Source organism: Narcine bancroftii, chromosome 4 (genome assembly GCF_036971445.1).
Source record: "Narcine bancroftii isolate sNarBan1 chromosome 4, sNarBan1.hap1, whole genome shotgun sequence".
In the NCBI taxonomy this organism is placed as follows: Eukaryota; Metazoa; Chordata; class Chondrichthyes; order Torpediniformes; family Narcinidae; genus Narcine; species Narcine bancroftii.
This window is the reverse complement of record NC_091472.1, coordinates 213,612,999-213,629,741: the sequence shown is the minus strand read 5'-3', so window position 1 is coordinate 213,629,741 and position 16,743 is coordinate 213,612,999. Positions and strand designations below refer to the sequence as shown.

Genomic DNA, 16,743 nt, shown 5'->3' with positions numbered 1-16,743 from the left:
CATTTTTGGAAAGAGATGGAGTCAGCAATTCTAGTTTTTATGAAGGGTCTCTGACCTGAAATATTAACTCTCTTCCTCCTTCTCCAGATTCCCCCTGCTGAATATTCACACCATTTTCTGTTTTTATTTCAGAGTTTGCAGCGTATGCATTTTTTTATGTTCCCCATTCTTTGCTGCTTTGGGTACAGATGTTACAAGATGAGGTTCATTTACTCTGTTAATTAATTCACGATCCAGTGACCTGGAACTCCCAAGAGTTCAGCCCATGGGTGATATTACCCATGCTATCCTGAAACTCACTGGGGGCCCATTGACTTCACTGCATGCACGTTATCGCTCAGAGAAAGAAGAATTAAATTATTTTACAGTAAAACCCTCGTTATCTGGATATCAAGCAACAAGGCGTGCCTCACCGTCAGTTCACCATCGATCATGCCACACACAATCTCAAGCAACTGGAAAATTCACTTCTCTGGCATCTATCAATCCCCACAGGTGCCAGATACCACGAGTTTTACTTTACTTAGGAGGATGCGGATGGCTATTTAGTTATACAAGCATAACTTAGCAAATACAGCACAAAAATCATTTTCACAGAGTACTGCAAATATGTCCTTTGTGTGTGTCTGGACAGTTAAAATATTGTTAGTTTAGTATGCAAGCGTTTTGATTCCTTGGATGCTCAGACATATTGTGTTGCATTTTCCATTTTAATTGTTCACTTATGGGTTTTTTCCTCAATTAAATGATGCAAAGTGGATAAAATCAATGATAGCATCCACTGTAAAAACACAAAGCTGGAGCAGCTCAGCAGGACAAACAATAAACTTAATGTAGCAAAGATGAAGGGCCAAAAGGTTGGTTATCTAACTTTATCTTCGCTACTTAACTACTGTACACTGTTTGACCAACTGAGTTTCTCCAACCTTGAATTTTTACTTCAATCACGGTGTCCGCAGACTTGTGTTTTACTCATAACATCCACTGTATTAGATTAAAAGGAGCAGCATTCATAAATTGGATCCTGTTCCATGCTTCACCTCTCTTGCTGCTTTTTCTCTCTTGTGGCATTCCCAGCTTTGAAGAATTCACATTCCCAGCATTCCCATCTCTCATACGTACAGAAACTCCCTCCAAACAATCCCCAGAGGATCAAAGAAAACGAAAAATTTAAATTCTGCTATTTTCCACGGGCAGATCGATGAAGCAATTAAGAGTGAACCATGCAGGTTCATTTGCAAAGATAATGTTCACAGGAATGACAGAAGTTTCATTCTGCCTGTGTACATGCATGATGTGCCGCTACACTGGGTTCACTGTACATTTGGGAAGTTTTGAGAAACCACACTGAAATATCATTATGTTCGAGAGGGCGGGTTAAGTCTGGGCTTTCATCAACTTGTCACATATGCTTCCTTTTAGAGTATTTAACTTTAAGTGTTGCTACACTAGACATCCTCTGGGAGCTGATTTATTTTAAAGACAAATAATTCCTTGCAGTGCTCATCTGAAGTAAAGCAGTTGTGCAGTGAGAGTGAGCGTGACCTTTTATTCTTTGCAAGTGCTTTCATGATTTCTTTTCCAAAAACAGGCTTTATTCACAATAAATTATTTACAGAAAGAAAACCATTCAGTCTCTTTGTGTCATGTCCGTGCATTTCCATCAATATGCAATGTTTCCTACGCTCTCTATTTACACCATTGCCCCCACTGTGGCACTTTGTCGATACTCATCCCCCTGTTGTTTGAGGGGTTTTCCCTCAGACTCGGTGTGCTAAAGGACCAACAGTTTTGGGTGTCTATTATAGAGTTGATGGTCTTCCAGCACCTCTGGATGCCTTTCTCTACATGTGTCTTCAGAACTATTTTCACTTCTAGCCTCCCGTCCCCAAACAAATGAGAGCAATTATCAGCTCAAATTACTCAACGATTTCAGAGCCCACCCTCAAGTCACAGAATCAGACAGTCGTTCCCGCAGTTTCATCATGCCTTGCTGCTACTTATTGCAAAATATACAACTACATCAGTAGGCAAAGAAAATAAGCGATTGTCACATAATGAGACTGAAGGTGGTCAAAGGGTGGGAGAGAAAAGTTTAAGAATACAGAAAAGGCCCTTTAGGACAGAGATGAGAATTTTTTTTTACCCAGAGAGTTGTGGGTCTGTGGAACGCTTTGCCACAGAGGGTGGTAGAGGCAGATTCTGTGGAAAAGTTCAAGAAGGTGTTAGATAAGGTTCTTGAGCACAGGGGAATTAAGGGTGATGGGGATATGGCGGGGACAGGGTACTGATAGTGGAAGATCAGCCATGAGCTAAATGAATGGCGGTGCTGGCTCGATGGGCTGAATGGCCTACTCCAGCACCTACTGTCTATTGACATGGCAGATTTGAAGTTGAGTCAATGGTGTCATGTCATAAACATGAAAGCTAAGGTGTGCACTTCAAAATGCCATAAGTGCCAATGAGGTAAATAACTTATTAAATATATTTTGAGTTTGTACAGTGATCAGGAGCCCCTGCTTTTAAATTTAAATTTACTTAAAACACAGTGGAAACCAATTCTGGCTCATGAAACTGGTGCTGCCCAATCACACCCAATTAGCCTATCAACCCAGCATGCTTTTGGATGGTGGGAGGAAACCAGAGCACCCGGGGAAAACCCACACAGGTCATGAGGAGAATGTACAAACTCTTTACAGAGGGCGCCAGATTTGAATTCGGGTCACTGGCTCTAAAATAGCATCATGCTTACCGAGATGCTCTAAAAGTGCCCCAAGGCATACTTAATGTATTCACTAGAGGTGGTACTTCCAGCAGTAAAGCACTCCCTCATCATTGCACTCGAACATCAGCTCAGCTATTGGGTCAGATAAGGTTATAGTCTTCTTCCATTATAAGGAGATGCCCACAAGTGATTGCTGCTGGCTGATGCATTCCAAGGGGGCAGAGCAACATCCTGACGTTCAGTGCAGTCACAGCAATGGCTCAGCAGGAAGAACCCTTGCGACAGCCAGTCAAAAGCCTCAAGGGGCATTAAGGAGGAAATATGAGTGCCATTGACACAAGGCAAGAAAGTGTATTGCAGAGATGGAACCATGAGAGCAGGGTGAGCTGCCTCAATGACTATCATCCAGTAGCACTCACATCTACTGTGATGAAGTGCTTTGAGAGGTTGGTCATGGCCAGAATTAACTAATTGTTGTGAATGAGGAAACAGGTTTGGTAGGTCTCAAAGGCAAGGACTGAACGCAGTTCTGATGTAGGGAAGGATTTTATTTACAGAAGGCAAGTGTGGGAAAATGGTAACTGATGCAGAGCACACTCACATACACACACAATGAACTGTATTCAGGCACTAATTTATTTATTTTTAAATGGAATTTACAGAAATATTTCCACTGTAATGCTGTCTCAAAACAACAAATTTCGTGACATGTTCATGACAATAAATTCTGATTCTGAAAATGGTGTGACCTGATTGTATTTACTCGATAAATTCTGAATAATGTATACCCTCTCCACTATGTATTGTTGCACTTCATGTGGTATGAGTTGACTTGCTTGGATAGCATGCATAACAAAGTTTTTTTTTCACTATACTTCAGTATGTGCCAGTAAGTGATTCAATTTTAAAAAGATAAAATGGAATCATCTCTTGCCAATGGTGGTTCAATAGAAGTACCAGTTCATCCTGGTTGTGGGTCTGTTTGACTCTTAAGTACAGCAAGCAAACATCGCCACAGATAAGTCAGAACCTGGGATCCTGACGGATTGTATAGAGAGGTGTTTGAGAGATAAAATGGGAGTCCTCTGGACTCGTAACAGGTGTTTCAGTGCATTATTTCATTCAGCTACCTATGCAGTCTGAAGTCAGAGCTCAAAGGTTTTTTTCCAAAACTCTATTGGACTTTTGAACCTTCCAATACTACCCTAACCCCAATCATAAGCTACTCCAGGGCCACTAAAAGATCTGTCGCACTACCAAAACAATGCTTTTATTCTTTTGTTATCTGTAACTGTGAATATTTCACTAACCTTTTATATTATCTCATTTTTGTCTTGGGAAATTGTGGGAACTTAAATTTGATGATTTTCTTTGTTCCATCTTGTATACCTGTGTGGCTGCAAGTCAGAGTTTTGGTGCATCTGTACTTATGTATTGTATATGACAATAAACTCCTTCATTTCTCAAGTGCCGGAGGGAAGGCAAGTAAACAAAATGTGCATCGTGACACATTATTTCCAAGGTGTGCCAGATCCCACAGAGGTTTGTCTCACTAACACTGAATAAATATTTTAAAATATCAACACCCTTTGAGCCTGGTCAAGCACTCTAACCATTTTCTTGTCTGAGTGTTGTTCTTTCCCATGCTGAGTATCATTCCATCCCATGCTGAGTGTCAAGCCATCACATTCTGAGTGTCATTCCATCATAGGCTGAGTGTCATGCCATCACATTCTGAATGTTGTTCCATCACAATCAACACCAAGGCAAATTTGAAACATTATACTTGAAATATAACTCTGACCCAGGGCAAATGCCACAGCAGCTGCAGGGAAACACAGAGATTGCAAGAGATCCAAGTACGATCCAGTCCTGTCAGTCCAGTCACTGGATCTATGTATGGCCTTCCACAATCTCATGACAACACAAACCATTTTGAGCCTAAACAAGCTTCAAGTGATAGGTTCCAAATGTTCTTCATGAAGCAGCTTTTACACATATGCAACATATTTTCATACTTTTGCCCACAAGTCCCGTGACAGTGGCAGTCAGCCAATTTATAAGGCAAGAGAGTAGTAGTGTGCGGGTAGAATGGAAGAGTGGTGTGGAGGGAGTATTAAGCATCTAACCTTAACAGACCATGCAAAGAATATCAGAATAATCTAGGGTAGCTTTATCACCAAGTCTCTTCCTCTGAGGCTGCAGATGACCTCTTCACATTCTTTTTTTGGATCTTTACAGAGTTCACCTATAAAATAGTACTGTGCATACACATATTATGCAATCAGTGAAGCAATGGCACAAACAATAAAGCACACGTGCAGAGATAAGGTTTCCTTTATTGTCATGTTTTTCAACATTGTCTCCTGCCTGCCTTAAAGCAAAGAGATGGCAATAGTGTCAGCACGAGAGAAAGAGAAGCAAAAAAGAGTCCCTTCAGAATCACTGAGTGTCGGTGGATTTGCCTCCAGAGCTCCCACAGCCTCAGCAGCCAAGGCAAACCCCAGTTCAAACCATTGGCAACCCGAGCTGCAGATCCAACTCTTGATAAAATAAGGAAGCCTTCAGCGCCTGAGGCACTTTGGGAGCCCTTCTTGCCCTCAGCATCCTCTGAAATCCTGGGCCCAATACCTAGTTACCATGAGTCAGTCTCCGCAGCCCTGACTGAATCACCAGCAGCCCTCAGCCTGTGTGAGTCCTTCAGCTGCTATATCCTTCACTAGTCCGTCGCCATGATCGTCTCCTCTGCTTCTCCTTCTCAACAGGGGAGGGGGTGGTGTTCTAGTGCCCTGCACAGGTCTGCTGCTCCCTGAGAGTTTGCAACACCTCGTGGCTGTTGCTGAGCACAGGCGGCTCCATCTCGGGCACAGAACCAGCGGATGCAGGACTTTACTTACCATTGATGCCTTTAATGGGCTGTTTCACACCTGTAGGGAGCTACTAGCATTAGGAACGGTCGGTTGAACCCTTTGGAGCAGCTCTGTGTCTCCACCCTCTGCTCTCCCAGGTCCACACCAGTGGCACCAGCTCTGACAGTGCCACCGTTTTAATTTTAATTGAACGTTTTAGATTTCTTTATGTTATTGGCCCTATTTACCTGTGAGCTGCTATATGTGCAAAGCAATAATTCTAAGCATGCACAATCATACCTACTGTGAACTTCATTTCAAGTTTGCACTCAAAAGTTCAGCAGGATTTGTTACTGCAAAGTTCGATGCAATAAAACAATGTTCTCGTAGTTCAAATTCCTTAACTCTTCTGAAGCAAGACAAGTAAAACAACATATTTCCCATAATTGTAAAAAAAGAAATTTGATACAAATTCTCCAACTTGATAGGTTTTCATAACCCTCAAGGACAAGAAGTTGCATTTATATTGCACTTCCAAGATAAGTAAATATCCCATGGCAGTTCACAGGAATGTGTTTAGACCAATGAACCAATGATCATTGACCCAACAAATCTTGGAATAGAAAGAGAAGGTTAGAGAAAGAGATGGGATTTTAAAGGTTAGAGCCTAGGTGGCCAAAGGCAATTCTAAATGGGACACAGAATAGGTTAGAAATGAAGGAACATCGATATCTGAGTACAAATGCTAATTTAGACAACTCTCTTAGAAAGAAATGGCCAGTCAATGTTTCAGATCAGGACATTTGATTGAGGGAGGGAAGAGGAGATAGCAAGCACAAAATGAAAGGGCAGGCTAGGGAGGACAATACACAGATGAAAGTGGGAGAAGCGGAAATGTAAATTAGTTGGGGAAGGAAGTATTGGAGAAGAGGTGGAAACAGTGGAATTGGTTGGGATAGGGTTACCTCAACTGGGAAAATCCAACATTCACGCTGTTGAGTTTAGGCTGCCAAGGCAGAATATACTAAGTTGTTCCCTGAGTTTACACATCACTTGCATCTCAAGATACAAGCTATCTCAGAGCCTGTACAAAGTGGAAGAGGTTACTGTGGAGCAAATCCATGAGTAGATTTTAAAATAATTGTGTGAATTTTTAAAAAATTGAGACACAACCAGATTAAAGACCAGTGTAGATCAGAAAGCGCTGGTGAGAGAGTTTATAGATTATAGCAAAAAAAATAAGAAAACTGTAATGAATAGTTAAGCTGCTACCTTGCACATCAACCTGCTGTATAGCACATCCAACGGGCCTAACATTTTTCAGTTGTTCGCATAATCCACAGACCTCCTGTTGACAAGCGATCCAGTCGTTCGACCATATTCCCAAGCTCTTTACTGTGGTTCTAATGACACTGTCACTGACTCTGCACTAAATTCAGTCATCAGACTGCAGCTTCGAGCCTACTGTGCATATCCAGAGGCTGCAGACACACAACAGCAGTTCACATGGCATCCTATTTACTCTCAGAAACATTGCTGATTTAGCAGAGGTACCGCACTCACATTCCACTTCATTCCACTGGACAACAGCCGGGATTTTACAAAAGGCCATTGCAGGGCACATGATACAAAGCAAAAGGCCTTGGGTCATTTTACTAAGTCAATGGTACCTTTTAAAATTTTAACAATGTTAGGCTGATTAATCTCTTGGAATAAACTAAATTCTCCATACCATAGCCAGCTACCACTATCTCATTGTGTGAATGCACATTGTAGACAAAGCCACTCATAAAGGCTTCAATGCAAAAAAAAGAGATGCCTTTGTGTGGTGTAGCTCAGAGCACATTCTAGTACCCTTGACATTTGATGATGAAGCACTTCTGAGAGTTGTGGTAAGGAATGGATAGCAAACAATTTATGCAGAGCAAGGTCCAACAAATAGTGATCAGACAAGGTAAACAATGATAAGCTGGGGTAATTCAACGGGTCAGCAGTGTGGAGACACGGCCAGTTAACATTTCCGGTCTGGGCCCTTCTTCGGGATTAAAGTAGGAAGGGTGACAAGAGTGGGACAGAACCTGGGGTGCATCTCAGGTGAGAGGGCATTGGACAGAAGATGTGAGGGTTGGAGAGATAGGTTGGGTGGCACAGTTGGCATAGCAGTTAGCGCAATGACTTTAAAGTGTGAGCGATAGGAACTGGGGTTCAAATCCCGCACTATCTCTGCATGGGTTTTCCCCAGGGGCTCTAGTTTCATCCCACTGTGCAAACTGTATCGGGGTTGCAGATCAATTGGGTGTAATTGGGTGGCACGGGTTGAAATGGCCTATTACTGTGCTACATATCTAAATAATACATTTAAAATTTAGGTAGAGGGAGAAACCACTGGGAGAGGGGAAGGTTAGAGAAATAAGCAAGAATAAGAGTCAGTCAAGAGATAGAAACAGTGGAACTAGCAGGAGATGAGAGATACCAAAAAGTGGAAAAATTAATGTTTGTGCTGTTGGGTTTAAGATGTGTTGTTCCTCAAGTTTACGTTGGGCCTCACACTGACAATGGATAAAGCCATGGACAGCTCAAGATTCTATCATCTACAGTTTCCCCTGCCAACATGTCTGTCCATGGTCTCATGCACTGCCAGACTGAGACATCCCACAAATTGGAAGAACAACGCCTAATTCTCCATCTGGGCACCCTCCAACCAGATGGCATTAATATCAACTTCTCCACTTTCCATTAGCGCTCCACCCCCAACCGTCTTTCTCTTCCCCTGTCCCTCTATCTCCTTTCCTCCAGCTCAATATTCACAGAGCTACCCCCTCCCTCGATCGAATCTCAGCTTTTCTCTCCTGTCCATTTCTACCTATGGTCTCTCGGCTGTTGGCCTGTGCTCCTCCCCTTGCCCCAGCCCCCCCACCCCCCACCTTTTTATTCAGGAATCTGTCCACTTTTTGGTCACATCTTGAGGAAGTGCTCAGGCCCTAAATGTTTATTATATACCTTTTCCTCCTATGAACACTGTTGAACCTGCTAAATTTCTTGGCACTTTTGTGGTTTTGGTGTTTCTCAATCAGATAAGGCACCAAAGATAACCAGAGAGTAACCACCTGCCAGGAGAACAAGGAGAATGCCCAAATCTTCTCCAAACAATGCATAGGTTTCATAAAATAAAACATGGAAGTCTTCCAATTGTAGTAAAAACACAGAGATCCTGGAGGAATTCCGTTGGTCTTGCAATGTCCATAGGAGGTAAAGATACATTACTGAAGTTTCAGGCTTGACCCTTTCTTCAAGGTATAAGTAAGTCCTCTACCGGCACCACCTACGGCTCCTAGAACGCTTCCACCAGCGTTGTCTCCGCTCCATCCTCAACATCCATTGGAGCGCTTACATCCCTAACGTCGAAGTACTCGAGATGGCAGAGGTCGACAGCATCGAGTCCACGCTGCTGAAGATCCAGCTGCGCTGGATGGGTCACGTCTCCAGAATGGAGGACCATCGCCTTCCCAAGATCGTGTTATATGGCGAGCTCTCCACTGGCCACCGTGACAGAGGTGCACCAAAGAAAAGGTACAAGGACTGCCTAAAGAAATCTCTTGGTGCCTGCCACATTGACCACCGCCAGTGGGCTGATATCGCCTCAAACCGTGCATCTTGGCACCTCACATTTCGGCGGGCAGCAACCTCCTTTGAAGAAGACCGCAGAGCCTACCTCACTGACAAAAGGCAAAGGAGGAAAAACCCAACACCCATCCCCAACCAACCAATTTTCCCCTGCAACCGCTGCAATCGTGTCTGCCTGTCCCGCATCGGACTTGTCAGCCACAAACGAGTCTGCAGCTGACGTGGACTTTTTACCCCCTCCATAAATCTTCGTCCGCGAAGCCAAGCCAAAGAAAAAGAAAAAGTAAGAAGCAGCCAGGCATCTCACTAAAGACTGAGAGAGAAAGCAGGAGAGGGGTGGATTCCAGACCAACCGACTGAAGGTGTGAATTGGATATGATAAGAGGAAAGGTGAGAATTGATTTTGACTCTGTGAAAAGAGAGAAGGAAAAGGGAAGAGAACGGGAGACAGGGAACAAGAAGAAAGGAGAGAGGGGGACGAAGTTGGGGCCCCCATCTCCTCCGGTTAATGGAAACGGGAAAAGTCGATGTTAGTACCATCCAGTTGGAAGAATTCCAGATGGAAGATGAGGTGATGTTCCTCGTAAACATCAGTTTCAGAATCGAGATGGGGACCCTGAATTGTTTCATTCTCAGCATTCAACTGGACTGTCAGCCTGGTTTGAACAGAGCAAAACTCCCAACAATCCGATGTCCAATCATTCGGACATCTAGTTTGAGGTCACCCCCGCCTCCTGCGTCCAGCTCTTGCTCTAGCCTTTCAATCTACCTCCAGTCCTCCCACATTTTGCCCCTTTCCCATACCCTCTCCAAACCTCCATCACCCATTCTAATTCCCCTCTTTCAGTTTCTTCTGCCTTCTACTCACCTTCTGGTTTATCCACTTATCCCATAATGGTTCTCACTATTGTCTTCTTTATTACATTCCAGTGTGGTGGGCACGGTTTACCATTCTCCAGCAGCTGTTTTCGCCATCACCCTCCTCTTCCCCAACCTAGTCCGTCTGCATCTCCTCCTCGTCCTTCACCCTTCTTCGTCTACAGACCCCTGTCTCATCTCGATGGCCATCTCCCTCTCCACCCTCAGTCCTGATGAAGGGAGTCGATCTAAAACATTCTCAATTCCTCCCCTTCCCCCCCACCATCGCCCCCACCCCACTCACCCAGAGGCTGCTCAGTCTGCTGAGTTGCTCCAGCACTCAGGATCTCGTGAATTCAAAGATGCTCATGAACACTGCTGTTAATTGGCAAATTTCAAGCTTGGGCAAGTCAACCAGCAGCACCCCAAATCTGAATGAAGCCTTCAGGGAAAATGGGGCACTAAAAGAATTTTCTGAATTTCACCATGCTATCTGAGCGTTAGATTGAGCAGCTTGCATTATGAAAAATGTGTTCCATCAATGAAAGATAAATCCACATGACACTATTAATCTTCCAACATTTTGATCGAGGAAAATTAAGAAATAATTGCCAATCTTCTTTTCCAGCTTGTAAAAATCAGCACACCACAGGTTTACATTTAACAGCAGACTTAAGTCTAAATTAATTATTTGCCATTCCTTAATATGTAAAATGGCACTGAAATTGTTGTTTGCAAATGTTCACAAGGCACACCAGGCAACAAAAAAATGTTGCTCTGATACTTTCTGTTAACATTTAAGGCAGATGACTGTGAAAAATATTTCCTAGCAATTCGTCACCCCCTCGCCAAAGATAACTGGAAGAGCATAACTGTTACCCTAAATGTTGACACTGTCCTCCACTTCATTCATCAGCAGTCTAAGAGAAGTTGCAAATAAATGACTTTACACCCTTGAGTTTCTTGGTTCTTTATGAACAAATTAACTTTTTTAACAATGTAAAAAGAAACACAGCAGAAGGGACTGTTTCTTCAAAATTCCCGGGGAGGATGAAGAAAATACCGAATATAAAGGCTCTTAATACTGGAAGTTTTGATAAATGGGGAGAAGTATGGGGACACCAATAAATCTGAGTGTAAAGCCCTGCAAAAGGGAGTGAACACAACCCAGGACATCACAGGCAAAACCCTACAGGGAACATCTACAGGGAACGCTGCTGTCAGAGAGCAGCAGCGATCATCGAGGATCAACACGGCCCATGCTCTGTTCTCACTGCTGCCATCAGGAAAGAAGTCTAGGGGCCACAAGACTCGCACCACCAGGTTCAGGAACAGCTGCTCCCCCTCCTCCATCAGACTTCTCTGCAACAAACTCAATCAGGGACTCATTTAAGGACTCTTACTTTGCACATTATTTATTAAAGAATATTTATTATTTTCTGTATTGCTTTACATTTCTTTCTTTTGCATATGTTTATTTTTTAGTACAGTTTTTTGTACTACCCACAAGTAGAAATAACGTCTGGCCCACAGGAAAAGGAACCTCAAGGTTGTATGTGATGTCATATTAGTACTCTGACAATAAACCTAAACTTTCATTGATAACCAAAGGACAACAGAAGCAAAAGCAAAACTTCACAATCTTTCTTTTTCTTAAATGTAAGGAAGTGCAGCCAGCCAAAGCTAAATTGATTAGCCCATCAGAGAGCAGGCACAGGAGCAATAGGCCATTTAGAAATGAGAAGGATCTAGGATCTAGATCTTTATTTGATTTGAGTTATTTAGGCAGAAGAAAAGGTGGCAGGATTGCACAGTATACCCAGAAGTGCAAGCAACTGAGCACCTTCACTATGACCCCATCAATGACAGGGATCTCCTGGTGGCCAACCATTTCAATTCTGAGCCTCACTCCTGCACTGACATGTCTGCCCAAGGTCCCATGTACTACCAAACCAAGACCATCTGTAAGGTAAAGGAGCAACACCTAATTTTCCATCTGGGCACTTCCCCACCGGAAGACATTAACATCAACTTCCCCAGTTTCTGCAAGACCATGCCCTGTTCTCCCTCTCTTTCCTCTCCCTCTGTTTGCTTTCCTCCAGCTCTCCATGCCCTTCCCTCTCCATTCAGAGCCATCCTACCTCTCCTTGTTTGCTGGTATGCCCTCTCTCCCTTATCCACCGATTACCTCCTCCCTGAGGGCCTGTACTCCTCCCTCTGCCCCTTCCCCCCACTATTTTGTTCCGGAATATTGAGTTAACTCACATGAATGCTTCATCAAAAAAAGGGGCTCCAGAATCAACAGCTCAGACCAGAAACCTGGCCCAGAACTTGAACAATTTAGACTATTGCATCGTATTCCTGAAAGTCAGAAATTTTTAAATTTTAACAGAAATAAAGCATGGTAACAGGCCCTTCCAGCCCACTCAAATACACCCATGTGACCAATTCATACACTAGACCTGTATATCTTTGGATCATGGGGGGAAATTGCAGCAACCAGAGGATACGCAATGCGGATTCGGGGAGACACAAACTCTTGAGAGATAGGGCAGAATTCAAATTCAGGCCGCTGGTGCTGTAATGGCATTGAGCTATCCGCTGCACTAACTGTGAGGCCCTAATTATAATTATTTATGAAATTCAAATGCGATTCTTTTATGTTTTTCTTGAATGTTTTACCTCTCTCTCCATCCAATCTTTCTTAACACTGACTTTCTTCAAACTGCAGATGCAGGAATCTGGAGCAAAAAAAAAACCAAACTGTTCAAGAAACTCAGCGAGTCAGTGGAGGTAAAGAGTTGGTCTGAGCCCTTTACCAAATGGATGAAGGGTTTCTGCATCTGTTTTAATGAAACATTTCCTTATCTGCCAATCCTCTGCTTTTAACCTAATGCTTGCATCTCATTGTTAAGCAGCTACTATTGGACACGAGTTCCTGATGCTGTTCACACTGAGCAAGTTACAAGAAAATAGCATAGGAGAGAGTTTAACTAAGTAGCAAAGAAACACATTCTGCAAAAGTACTTCTCAACCGGCAGTTTGCAGACCACTGGTAGTCTGGGGGATTAAATTTTAAATTTAAATTTAGAAACACAGCACAAGTAAGAGACCATTTCAGCCCATGAGATGGTGCCACCCAATTTACACCCAATTAACCTACACCCCCATAATGTTTTAGAATGGAGAGGGGAAACCAGAGACCCCAGGGAAAACCCATGCAGACACGGGAAGAACGTACAAACTCCTTAGAGACAGCGTGGGATTTGAAACAAAGCCCCGATTGCTGGCGCTGTAAAGGTGTTGCGCTATCCGCTATGCCAACCCTGCCGCCCCATGTGGGTGGCCAGCAATGACTACAAATGTTACTGATGCTACAAACAAGTATTAATGCAAGAGGTGGTTGCAAGTTTGACAAATAACAAAACAAACTCACATTTTCCCACCAAAACAAATTAAAAATCCCGTTGGTGGGAAAATATGAGAGAGTTTGTTTTGTTATTTGTCAAACTTGCAACACCTTTACAGTACCAGCAATCGGGGTTTGGCAGATGAGTGGGTTTGCTATAGGTGGTATGCAATAAGTAATGGAATACCTAAAATAGTCTCTTGATGGATGTTGGTTGAGGACCACAGACTCATGTACACACAACTACTCTTATAAAAGATTATGTGCAATGCTGAAGAAATAGATTTATAAAAGGATTTCTGCTCACAATTGCTGTCAAAGCAGCTTTTATAGTATGTTTTTTATCAAAATATGAAAGAAGAGGGGTGGGTTGGGTGGGGGGTAATCAACCCGTACCTTCAATGAATAATGTGTGCTGGATTCCCTGCAGGAGAGAAAGATTGGAACTCACGTTTTCTATCTGCCGGAAATGACTTGCAGACAGCACAAGCAAGTGGGCTGTTGAGAGAGGATGGTGGAAAGGCACGGGACCCTCTCATGCACTCGCTCAAGAATCGTGGCATAAAATAAGGGAATATGGTTAGCTGTAAATTGCATCTGACAAGGGAATCAAAATGCTGTCAAATGCAATGACATGGCGAAGGCATCCGTTTGCAAAGAGCTTACCCCACTGGCAAGGTGACAAGCAGATGTATAATGCTGTCCACATGGTAAATTAATTCATTTATTTATAATAAAAAAAATCAAAGCCTTCCACACCACAATTCCTATTTAAAACCTTGTCAATCTCTCCACGAATCAAGTCACAATGCAACATGCCTGATGCTGGAGACAGGAGACACTTTAAATCAACTGTATTATTTTATTTAATTTAACTGCACCACACCAGCTGTTATTATAGAGCTCTTATAATTGATTGTGACTGATTGATGTCATGAATATCCACTGCCAGCCCAGAGAATAAAATCCATCTTTTTTTTATTCTTGGGTTTTACTTGTCTCAGGTTAATTACTGAAAAATTGTTGGTATAATTCTTCTTGAGGTGCTCTGGAATCTGCTCTACTTAGCCCTCTTTGATTGACTTTAATCTTTCCGTTTGTTTTCCAAGCTCCTTGAGGGCAACACAGTTGGCGGAATGGTTAGCGCAATGCCTTTACAGTGCCAGTGATCGTGACTGGACTGGGGTATGAATCCCTCGTTGCCTGTAAGTTGTACGTTCTTCCCGTGTCTGCGTGGGTTTTCTCCGGTTGCTTTGGTTTTCTCCCACCTTTCAAAAAGTACCCGGGGTGTAGGTTATTGGGGTGTAAATTGGGCGACACAGAGTCATGGGCCCAAATGGCCTGTTACTGTGCTGTATGTCTAAATTTATTTTATAAAAATTTACAGTCAGCTCTGGCTGAAGAACGCTAATGTTCCCGTTGTTAGACTGGCCATCAGCTATCACCGAGGGAGCCTCCTTTGTATAATCCTCCTACCTTCTGATCAACATGATCTTCCATTTCTTGTCCCTTCAGTCCAAGTCTGCCCTCATTTACTCCCATAAGCCTCATCATGAACAGGACCACAGATGAACTCTCGCTTCTCTATCCTATTGTGTCATCACTCCCCCACAGTGTTCTCCATTGAACATGATGTGTTATCACCAGATATGGTATATTTTCATGATCTGTACTCCTGAACGTCATCTTTTTACTCTGAACCATAGAACACCACAACTCAGAAACAGACCCTTTGATCCTTCTAGTCTGTGCAAAACTATTATTCTTCCTAGCCCCATGACTTGTCCCTGGACCATATCCCTCCACACCCCTCCCATTCACGCACCTGTCCAAATTTTTCATATTCTCTGATTGAGACATAATTCAAAATATGACTTCATTGAAAGATCTTTTCCAATTTCATTCAAAATAGACAACTTGTGCTTCGACACTCCCAAATGTATCCATTCATAACATTATATTCATGCTTCACTGATAAGTGAGTTTGTAATATATATATAAGAACAATGTAGAGATTCACCAAAATTCTTACCTTCTTCCGCCGCATGTAAGATGCATTCAGAACAAAAGAATAAATTGCCACAACATGCCACAAGACAGAAAAAATATATATAAAAGGACAGGGAAATAAATATTTAGTTGCAGTTAATGCAAATAAAAGTTATGTTTCAGTGGGTGAGGCAGCGTCCATAGAGAGCAAACTACTGTTGACATTTCGGTTCAAAATCCCTTCATCATGAATAGCAAGAATCGGGTAGATCCACATATAAAAAAGTGGAATGGTGGAGGAGGAGCATAGACTGGTAGACGATAGATGGAGGGGGAGAGAAAGGAGCTGAGAGGTGTTGAGGGAAGGGCAGAGGGCTGAGAAAGATGCACACAAAGGCAGGAGGAAGGAGTGGAAGATAGGGAAGATAGGGAAGGTTGGAGAAGGGAAAGAGAAGGGGGAATGGGGTCAGAGAGATAAGGGAAAGCAGGTGGAGGAAAGATGCAACTGGAAATTAGAGCCCGATATTGATGCCATTTGGTTGAAGACTGCTGCGTCAGAATACACGATGTTGTTCCTTCAATTAACATGTGGCTTCAATCTGGCAGTACATGAGGACATGTCAATGTGGGAATGGGAAGTAGAACTGAAGTGGTCGGCCACTGGGAGGGCCTTGCTGTTGCAAGGTGAAGGTGCTCAACGAAGCGATCTCCCAATCTACATCTGGTCTCCCTGATCTAAAGAAAGTCACCTTGGGAGCACCGGAATCCCCCTGAAGGCCTCACTTGGAAGGACTGTTGGGAGGCCTGAGAGGTAGTGATGAAGGAAGTATAGATGCCAGTGTAGCATTTTGTGTAGACACAGGGAAAAGTGCTGAGGTGTTCCAGCATCTGCAGACATTTTGTTTACAGCCACAACAAACTTTTAGACAAGACAAATTTAGATACATACAGCAGGGTACAGGCTATTTTGGCCACAAGTATGTGCCATCCAATTTACATCCAATTAACTTAAACTGACAATATGTTTCAAATGGTGGGAGGAAAATTGAGCTCCTGGGGAAAACCCACACAGACATGGGGAGAACATACAAACTCCTTACAGACAGTGCAGGATTCGAACCCTGGACCCGGTTGCTGACGCTGTAAAGGCGCTGCACTAACGGCTATGCCAACCCTGCTGCCCACTATGCCATCCATACTCCCACAACCTAAAAAGCACAGCATACCCTATCTTTGTTAAACCCCCTGAGTCTCTAGCAATTTTCTCTGCACTGGTAAGTATAAATTGC

The 16,743-nt window shown here is 43.1% G+C and overlaps 1 protein-coding gene across 4 annotated transcripts in view; it reads right to left on the bottom strand.

Annotated features, from left to right (window-relative positions):
- Positions 1-16,743, bottom strand: part of LOC138761575 (partitioning defective 3 homolog B-like) — a 1,428,627-nt gene that overhangs the window by 978,374 nt on the left and 433,510 nt on the right. The gene's annotated exons all lie outside the window — the stretch shown is intronic.